Raw genomic sequence first — 10,765 nt, forward strand, 5'->3', positions numbered from 1 at the left:
TTCTTAATGGTTAATCATACTAGCTAATGTTGAGATTGACCAAGCCAGTGAATATTTTTGGTCACCATCTTAAATGACACTATTGACCATTCCTTTCTGCAGTTCTCACCTCCTTTGGCTTTCTTGTCATCATTCTTTGCTGGTTCTTCTTATACTCTCTACCCATAGCTGCCTAGTTGGTTTCACCAGCAATTCTTCCCCTGTCCATTTCTTAAAGGCTAATTTCTCCCAGGAAACCATCCTTGCCTCTCTTTTACTTTATAGTATAGAGGAAAATTTTCAACTTTTGGGGGGGCATGGAGTCATTATACAATGTCACTAAAACAAAAAAAAGATTTCTGGTCCATTGTTCTTAGTTATGTAGAAAGAACACTGGTACTAGAGTTAGGAGACCTGTGTTTGTATTGGTTGCATGACTTTAAAAGTACATTCATTCTCTTTTTAGTCTGACTTATTTCACTTAGCATAATACCCTCTAGGTCCATCCATGTTGTTGCAAATGGCAAGACTTCATCCTTTTTATGGGTATTATTCCATTGTATATATGTACCACATCTTTATCTACTCATCTATAGATGGATACTTAGGTTGCTTCTATATCTTGGCTCTTGTAAATAATGCTGCAAAGAACATAGGGGTATATATGTCTTTTTGAATTAGAATTTTGTATTTGTTTGGATAAATACCTAGAAGTGGAATCACTGAGTCATATGGTAGTTCTATTTTTAATTTTTTGAGAACCTCCATACTGTTTTCCATAGTAGCTGCTCCAGTTGGTGTGGCTCAGTTGGTCAGAGTGATGTCTGTGCACTGAAGGGCCATGGGTTCAATTTCTGGCCAGGGCACATACCCAGGTTGCAGGTTAGCTCCCCGTTCGGGGGTGTATGGGAGGCAACCAATGGATGTTTCTGTCTCTATTCCCTTCCTTCTCTCTCTAAAATCAATCTTTTAAACATTTTAAAGGTCGGGGGATTAAGATTTACAAATTGCCAGATATAAAAAAAACCATGGGGATGTAAAGTACAGCATAGGGAATAAAGTCAATAATATTATAATAACTATATGTGTCAGATAGGTACTGGTCTTGTTGGTCTGATCACTTTGTAGGTTATGTGGATGTCTAATCACTGTGTTGTACACCTGAAACTAGCATGGTGTTGTGTGTAAACTATAATTGAAATTATTTTTTTATTTTTAAAGTACATTCATTCTTGAGACTCACTTTACTCTTCCTTAAAAAAAAAAACCTAAATATTTATTGTGAGGCATAAATAATATATACATCTGAAAATACCTCAAATTGTAGGCAAAGTACTATTGCGTAATATTATATCACCGTGGTACTTTATCAATAGTAAATGTCTTTTTAGTTCTTCTCATGTCAGCTTGTAGCAGAACATTTTCCTGAGATAAGGGAGTTCAGAAGTTTTGTGAGAGGGAATATAAAAATCTTTTTTAAAATTTTAAATGTATTTCTCTTCTAATTATATAATGTACTCATTTTATTAGGGATGCTTATCAACCATAAATAGTTTTCCAGCTTTGGGCTTAAGTCATGGTGAGAAGGGGAATTATAAAGAAACCATTTTATGAACTCTCTAGAAAAGGATGGAAAAGTCAAAGCTGAAATAACTGCTTTAGAGGAAGTGACTATGTAAGAATAAATCTTAGAGGAACTAATCTTTTCTCTTTTTATCTGTTAGACACCATAAAGCAAGAGCTTAAACAGTAATTAGACTATCAAGCCTAATTATTATTTTCTGTAAGTATACTAGGTCTTTAAGTATCTGAAACCAATTGATATCCCTACTGAGATTTTTAGACAAAATATGAACTAGAGGTTTTTGCTTGTCTTTTTTTCCCCTAAAGTTTTATTATAAAAGAAGTAAGCGTGCAGATAAGTTGAAAGGATTGTACAGTACACATCCCTCTTGGGTTTACAATTAACATTTTGCTATACTGCATTGGCTTTATCAGATATCTACTCATTTATCCATCCCTGGGCTAGAAGTTTTTAGGCAGGAAAAAATGTTTTATTTAATTTTTTCATATATTTCATATAACAACCTTAAGAAATAAAAAAAAGTTCAATGCTTTACAAGCTGTAATTTTAACATTTTGAATATGTTTAACATTAAATAAAAATATACCATATGTAAAATATAAAAATATGAATGGAAAGATAATTGTCAAATTCAGGAGAATGGTTACATGTACAGAGAGTGGGAAAGGGCTCATAGAGAAGTTCACAGTGATCTTCAACTGTAATGTGTGTGTTTTTATTGATTTTAGAGAGAGGGAGAAGCATCGATTTGTTCCAATTATTTATGCATTCATTAGTTGATTCATGTTTGTGCCCTGACCGGGGATTGAACTCACAACCTTGGCATATTGAGACAACACTCTAACTAACTGAGCTACCTGGCCAGGGTCTTCAACTGTAATGTTTTATTTCTTAAACTAGAGGCTCAAAGCATGAAATTCGTGCAAGAGTAGGCCTTCCTTCCCCCAGCTGCCAGCACCGGTTTCCCTCTGGCACCTGGGACCCGGGCTTCCCTCGCAGCCCTGGCTTCGTCCAGAAGGACATCCAGTCTAATTAGCATATTATGCTTTTATTATTATAGATTCTGAAGAGTAAAACATTAGTATATGATATTGCATCTATTGAGTTATTTGGCTGTTTGTTATCCTGACTGTTCTTTGCTAATATGTTTGAAATATTCCACAATTAAAAATTAAAAGTAAGATTTACTACTTAGTTGTCTTTTCCCCTGGCAAAGTGCTTTTCACTTCACTTAAGATCCTTTGTTCAGTCGGCCTTCCAACTGAGGTGGATTGAATAGAATCTGACAGCAACTTATCTTTCCTCAGTTAGTTTGATGTACTGGCTAGAAGAATGATACAGAGTGCCCCCTTTCTACCAAGGATTGAGGAGTATAACTTTTGCTTACTCCTTGGTTTTGCCTAACTCTGAGAGAAAAAGAACAAACATTTCCTGTATTATACTTAAATTCCTTGAAGCTATTTTACATGGTTGTAGAAAAGTGTATAATTGTGTAAGTATGTAATTTTGCATGTTCACCTGATTTCAAAGAATAAAGACATGGAAAGTGAAATATGGCCAGGGAAGCTGATACATGAAAACTTGGAGAGATAATGATGCTGCTCGGCCAGAGCCTGGAAACTTGACCAGTCTAAACAAACTACATAGTACTAAATTGCTTGTGAAAGAGCTAAATCAATCCTGCTGCGATTTGAACTTTTGGCTCCTGAAAGTCTAGGGCAAGCTTGAAAATAAAAATAAAGCCCTTACCTACAGGGTTGTGTTCCAGGCCCTTTACTGGATTCTCTGTATGAAGGAGACATCTATCCAAAAAGCAGGAGGCAGCAGGAGGAATCTGAGGCAGTGAAAAAGAATATTAGGAGTTTCTCCCTATGCCAGGTGTGGAGTGAGCTTGCAGGGGGAGAGAACCTCCATCATTAATTAATGTGTTGATTCCTTCAGGAAATATTTATCTATAGCCCAAAGAAAAAAATATAGTGGGGTGTGATATAAAGGACCAACCAACCAGAATATATTTAGTTTTTATGACTTGCCAAGCATTTACATGCCTCTTTCATGAAGTAAGATGCTATGTAAAAAACAAAAGTCTAGGAAAACAAAAAATCTATAGATATAAGTGCTTTGAAAAGTATCTGTGGTGGATATTAGTTTGAAATGCAGCGTTCTGAGGGATCTGCTAGCAAGAGGATGACATACAACAGCCAAAAAATCATCTTACTGCTATCTTTAATACTGGGTTAGGTCCCTGTTATTGTCAGGGCCTGCTAGGCATAGCTAGGATGAAGTAGAGGAGAAGTCACCAGGTGCAGTGAGGAGGGCATTTAAGATTTCCAGGAGTTCTTCCTTTTAGCAGTAGACCTTTTCAGACTTAACCTGTTCTATAATGAGCCTCCATCATCATAGAGACAGTATAGAACACTGGTTAAGTCACAGCGGTTCTCAACCTATGGGTCGCGAATAATGAAAATACATCCTGCATATCAGATATTTACATTACGATTCATAATAGTAGCAAAATTACAGTTATGAAGTAGCAACGAAAATAATTTTATGGTTGGGGGTCACCACAACATGAAGAACTGTATTAAAGGGTCGCGGCATTAGGAAGGTTGAGAACCACTGGCAGGTTCTGGAGCCAGAATAACTGGCTGGGTTTGAAATAGTGCTATATAACCTTAGTCAAGTTACTTAACTTCTCTGAGCTTTCTAAAGATAATAATAGAATCATAAGGTTGTTTGTGAGAGTTGAATACTACATGTAAACTCTTAATAGAGTATTTGGTACACAGTGAATGTCAGCCCGACAAATGTCAGTTATTGTTTTTATTTTCAAGAACTTCACAGCTACTCTAGCCTCCATTTGTTGTTACTCCTAAATTCACTTCCCAATTTTCTACCTCTGTTTCACCCTATTCCAGGACACTGAAGGCTGCATTTGGCTCATTTACCTGTAACATGTTCTACAGCATTAGTATCAAACAAGATCTTAAAATATATTCTGAAATAAAAATTACATAATCTTCAAAGAAGTTTAGTATTATATATATATGTTATAGTCTAAATAATTCTTGGAAATCCATAATATGGTTCTTCATAATATGTTTCTTTATAATTCAGTGTATTTTCCTAGTCTCTCTCTCTAAGCATATGTTACTTTAAAAAAATTTTTTTATTGATTGGTTTTGGGGAGAGAGAGAGAAAAACATCAATTTGTTGTTCCACCCAGTTATGCTTTCATTGGTTGATTCTTATATGTGCCCTGACTGGGGATCAAACCTGCAACCTTGATGTATCAGGACAACCCTCTAACCAATTGAGCTACCCGGCCAGGGCAGGTGTTTATTGAAGTATATAAAATATGGGGTGTAGAAAGAAGATCTTGGGCCTGAGATAATAATAGATCACATGGGAAAATTAAAAACTAAACCTTAAACCTTTTAGAAGGGCAATTTTATAATATCTACCAATTCCTAAGATGTTTGAAATATTTTAACTAATTGCCAATTACACCTTCTAGGCATCCATCTAACAAATGTATTCACATGTATGCACAAAGATTGTGTGAAAGCATGTTTTGGTGATATTGTATATAATAGTAAATACTGGAAACAACTTAAATGTCCATCAGTAGAGGACTCTTTAAATAAATTATATATAATTGTAAAAATAGAATACCATGCACTTCTTTAAAAGAATGAGGTAAACTATATAAAAATGAGAAAATGTCCAAGATATAGTAATAAGTGAGTGGAAAAGCAAGAAGCAGAATAATATGTATAATACAGTTATATGTTTGTGTGCTTATGTGCATGTATGGGGGTGGGGTTTTTTAAATCCTCACCTGAGGAAGTATTTATTTATTTAGATGTGAGAGAGAAAAATCATTTATCAGTTGCCTCCCATATTCGCCCTGACCAGGGATCGAACCTGCAACCTTTTTGCTGTACTGGACGATGCTCCAACCTGCTGAGCCACCCAGTTGGGGCTGCATGTGTATTTCTTAAAGGGCAGCTATTATATTAATATATGCATATGAAAAGAAAATTTCTGGAAATATTAACAATTATCCCTGTGAGTAGGATGATGGAAAGAAGAGTGACTTTTTATTTTACCTTTCTGAATACTAGTGGCGGGGGGGGGGGGGGGGGGGGGGGTAGTAATCATTCCACATGTGTTACTTATGGTATTTATACTTTTTTTTCTAACTAGTTTTAAAAAAATGTTTAGAGTGGGGATTAAATGGTTAAATGTTTTATAAGGTGTGTTGGACGTGAAAAGTGATCTATAAATGCCTATTATTTTTACTAAACAATAGAGCGTACGGCTTTTGTAACCTGAAGAAAGCAGCATTTCAGCATCTCTTCCTACTGGAGCATATGGTGGTTAAGACCATGTGGGATGGATGAATGCCTTAGAGATTGCTTCTCATGGAGTTGATATGCAATCTTTTTAGTATTCCCCATTGCTCTTATGGTGGAAAGTTCCATGGAAGGGAGCGGAAGGGCTCAGTGACATTGTTCCATCCAGTGTTTATAACTATTGTCAGGTATTCTTTTAAATAAAACTATTAGCCACATGGTGATTGCAAAACATGATTGCTTCTAAGAGCCTTTGTTTAAAGAGTTTGGTTTATTGTATTGTATGAAGAGTGCCTTTGACTAAGTGTAGTGAGATACCTCTTGGTGCTGTCTGGACAAGTTTAAAAATTAGGGGTGTTATCTTGAGAGTTTTATCCTAGTGTTTTACAGACCAACAGGAGATAGAATGTTTTGCTACTCCAGGTAACAGGTTTTTTGTTTTGTAACTCTTTAAAGTGTTTTTTTTCCCTTTTGACACTCGGGGGATTAATTTACTATTTATTTCTCCAGCTCACACCCTTAGAAAAAAACATAAAAATATAAATAAATCCCCCTGGCGGGTTTGCCTCTGTGGTTAGTTAGAGTGTTGGTCTGCAGTCTGAAAGGTTGTGGGTTCGACTCCCAGTCAAGGGCACATACCTCCTCGGTTGCAGGTTCGATCTCTGGCCCTGGTCAGGGTGCGAGCGGGAGGCAACCAATCAGTGTCTCAACTTTCACATTGATGTTTTGTTTTGATTCCTCTCTCTCTCTCTCCCCCCCCCCTCCCTCCTCTACACTCTCTAAAAAAAATATCCTCACTCCTCAGGTGAAGATTAAAAATAAATAAATAAAATAACCCAGTCAGTGGTTGAGCGTAGACCTATGAACCAGGAGTTCACGGTTCAATTCCCCGTCAGGGCATGCCTGGGTTGTGGGCTTGATCCCCAGTGAAGGGTGTGCAGGAGGCAGCCAATCAATGATTCTCTAATCATTAATGTTTCTATCTCCCTCTCCTTTCCTCTTTGAAATCAATAAAAAAATACATTTTTTAAAAATAGATCTGATTGGTATAATAATTTTTCCTTATAACTAGGTATGTGTGTTTTTTAAGCCTCACCCAAGGATATGTTTTGTTTGTTTTGTTTTTTTAAAAAGATTTTTAGAGAGGAAAGGAGAGAGAGAAAAATTAATGTGAGAGAGAAATATACATTGATTGCCTCTTGAACACACCCCAATTGGGGATCAAACCCCCAACCTGGGTATGTGCCATGACTGGGAATCGAACCCACGACCCTTTGATGCACCAGATAGCCAAGGCTTAGTTAGTTGGGTGTCCTCCCATGCACCAAAGGGTTGCTAGCTCCATTCCAGTGTGGGCTCAATCCCCGTTGTATGGGGCGCGGCTACAGTGTTTTGGACAGGTTCAAGCCTCGGACTAATGAGAGGACACAGTCCTCTCATGGCCACGTGCAAGTCCCAGCTGGAGGGCAGAGCCTTCCCAGCACAATTATAGCCAACAGCTATAGTTGTAAGCTGGAACCTATGGTCCGAACACGTGGCCCCACGTGCCTTGTGATAGAGTTCAGGTGCATGTAGTTGAGTAGGGTTGAAACTCACGAGAATGCTGTAAACATCTTGATCACGCCCCTACTTTGCCTCATGGCATCTGCTATAAAATAAAGACACGGCTTGTGGCGCTGGCACTGTCTCCTCATCAGGGAGCAGCGTCCCACCGAGACCCAGCTTTCATTCTCTAGTCTGTCTTTTCTTAATCCTTTCATCACCCCCACTCAGGATCACCCTTGGCTGTGCTGGTATGGCACACCGTTGGGCGGGGAATGGTGGTGTAAGAGGCAACCAATGAATGTTTCGTTCTCTCATCAATGTTCCTCTCTCTCTCTCCCTCCCTCCCTCCCTCCCTCTCTCTCTCTAAAAATCAATTTAAAAATATTTTAAAACATTTTAATGGTTTAACATGTAATTCTATAAAAATTTTATTTGGTCATAGCTAATGGTGTCAAGAGCCAAATTAACACTTTAAAATATTCATGTTTCTGAGCCTTGAAGTGGTCAGCAATTGACATGGCAAAATTAATTTCAAATCCAACTCAAGCAACAGTGTAAAAAAATGCAGCAATTTTTCTTCAGGAAACTTTGTGCAAATTTTTTTTAGAGAAAGCTCCTTCTGACTTCATGGGGAGTAGAAAACTAGCTTAGTTTATTTCATGCTGCTCAATCTAATTTGGAATCATTTTTTAAGTCCCAGATGCTTGGGTACAGAGATCTTGCTCCCTAGCCTTGTTTCCTGACAGTGGAGAGTAAAGAATTAAATTGAGCTGAAACGAAATTGATTGACATTTTGACATTGTAAAGAGTGTGAAAATAATGGAAATTTTTTCAACTTTTTAAAACAGGCAGCAGTAGAAAGAACTATTTCCTTAAAGGTATCTCAGTTTGCAAAGATGATTTAATTATTTTCTTAAAAAACTGAGAGGCATATTCTAGCACTTTCCCAATTCCTTATATTACAGTTCAAAGCAAGAATTTAACTTGAAAAGCTTTTGAAAAAGCCTGGATGAGGGAGTTAAAATAGTCTCCTTAGCTGAACAGGCACTGACAGAGGTCTTTTGAGGGAAAACAAAGGACTATGCACTTCTGGGGTGTCACTATAGGAACCTATTTATAAAAGACAACTATACATATTTATGAAATCTTTATCTCCAGCATTTTTAAATGTGAGGGATATTAAGTGTGAATTGAGTAAGATACATTTCCTGCTGACTTTCTTTTTAATATGTTTTTATTGATTTTGGAGAGAGAGAGAAACAACGGGAGAAGCATCCATGAGAGATCGATCAGTTAGTTGGGCATGCTCCCGTGTACTAAAGGGTTGCTGGTTCGATTCCACTGTGCTCTGACCGGGAATCAATAGGGTGTCAATGCTCAATCACTGAGCAACACTGACTAGGCCTACTGACTTCTTTTTAAGACAGATTCCGATGATTACCGCGCCATCATCTTTCCTAAAAGACATCATTTAATGTTGACTTCAGTAAAATCTCATCTCTGCTGTGTCATGAAAGGAACTGGACCCATCACCTTAATAGTTCTGTTTACTAGTAAACAGCCTGCTGCCTTCTTCTTTTTTTTTTTAATCACTGCAGGAGGTTGTAATAAATTACAGCCTGGAAGAAGTTTTTAAACTGGCAGCAGCCAGATATTTAAAGCAATTTATTTTGGGATGTATCAGCAGATTTTTTTTTTTTCTTACACTGCATTTGGGTGCATGCTGACGCAGCCAGAACAAATCTTTCAAACATTTTCCTTCCTAGAGATGGATGAATATAATGATGCACTGGACTCTAAGATCCAGACCTTTCACTAACTCTTCACTTGACAATTGGTTCCTTCCTGTGACCGGATCTGTAGAAAACTTAGATATCTATTTCCAATATCTATTTTCAGTATGAGTTTGCCATATTTCTAGTCCCTCAGTGCCTTGGTAACAAGTTTTATGGAAGGATCAACTAACAGAAGAATAATTCTGGTTTTAGACACTGAATTTATAGTTTAGATTATTTCATTACTAGTATATTGAAAATTGCCAAACTCCCAATAGGAAAAGAGATCTGAAAGTTTATATTTAAAAAGACACAGTTCTTCTTGATTTTAGCATATGTTGAGTCTTATGGTGACTTTTTTTCTTATTTTAGTCTCTTTTCTCCTATAATTGGATAGTGAAATTTTTTTTATTATTATTAATTTTTGGCTCTGGAATCACTAAGGCAGCTTTAATGATATACATTTTAATCAAGTATTCAGAAAAGCTAAACATACTGGTGCCTAAAAATATTTGTCCTGATGAGATTAGGAGGAGGAGAGATAAGGGAGCTAACTTTTATTGAGTGCCTCCATGGGGCCAGCCTCTATTGTAAGCCACTACGTAACATGTAGGAGAGAGAGAAGAGATTCTCGTTTTACAAAGAGCTGGTCCCTAGTCAGGTGAAAGGCACTGCTCAGTGAGTTGTTAGGCACATGATAAAGGCTTAAAGGCTTAAACTCATGAAGGCCTCACGGATTGGTGGGAAAGGCCCTAGATCAGGAGTCATAAAACTGGAGAGTTCCTATCAAAGTGGCATCAAACAAGGTCAACTGGCTCGACTTTGAATTTGTACACATCTGTAAGTATGAGGATATAATCTCTAGCCTGTCTTCCTTTCGAGATTGTTTGGCACAATGTAATTCCCAAGCATGGCTGCACACTGGAATCACCTGGGGAGCTTTGAAAAATGCTGACATCTAGATTCCAACCTCAAGAGATTATTACGATTTGATTGGTCTTGGGTGCAGCTGATTACTGGGCGTTCTTAAATTTCCACAGGTGATTCACGTGTGCAGCCAAGGTGAATCTTTGTTTTGGAGGATGGTTAGGGAAGCGTTTTGTGAATTTATTTACAAGGGTTAGCAAACTGTGTCGATAATTTGGTTTTTTCCATCATAATTTCAACTGTTTTGCTTTTCTTTTTAAATCCAGCTAATCTCTGAATTTCCCCAGCCTTTAGCACATAGGAAGCCGTTGATAAATTGTTGCATTTATTAACGAACAGCCTTTTAAAGTTTTAAAGTTATCTGAAAAATGGGGTTTGTTTGAGATTCAATGTATACAGACTGTTAAAAGGACCATTCTGTTGAAACATTCCCAAGAAATGTGAGAGCCTTTCTTGCCCACCCCCGGCTCGCTTCACTACTTCGCCCAAGTCGCGGCCGTTTGGGGATGACCCTTGTCCCCCCAAAGCCGACGCACGCAGCGGGATCCGGTGAGTGCCACGAACTCCGGGGCGGGGCGCAGCGGCGGGGGGGGCCC

Source organism: Myotis brandtii, unplaced genomic scaffold (assembly GCF_000412655.1).
Source record: "Myotis brandtii unplaced genomic scaffold, ASM41265v1 scaffold50, whole genome shotgun sequence".
Taxonomy (NCBI): Eukaryota; Metazoa; Chordata; class Mammalia; order Chiroptera; family Vespertilionidae; genus Myotis; species Myotis brandtii.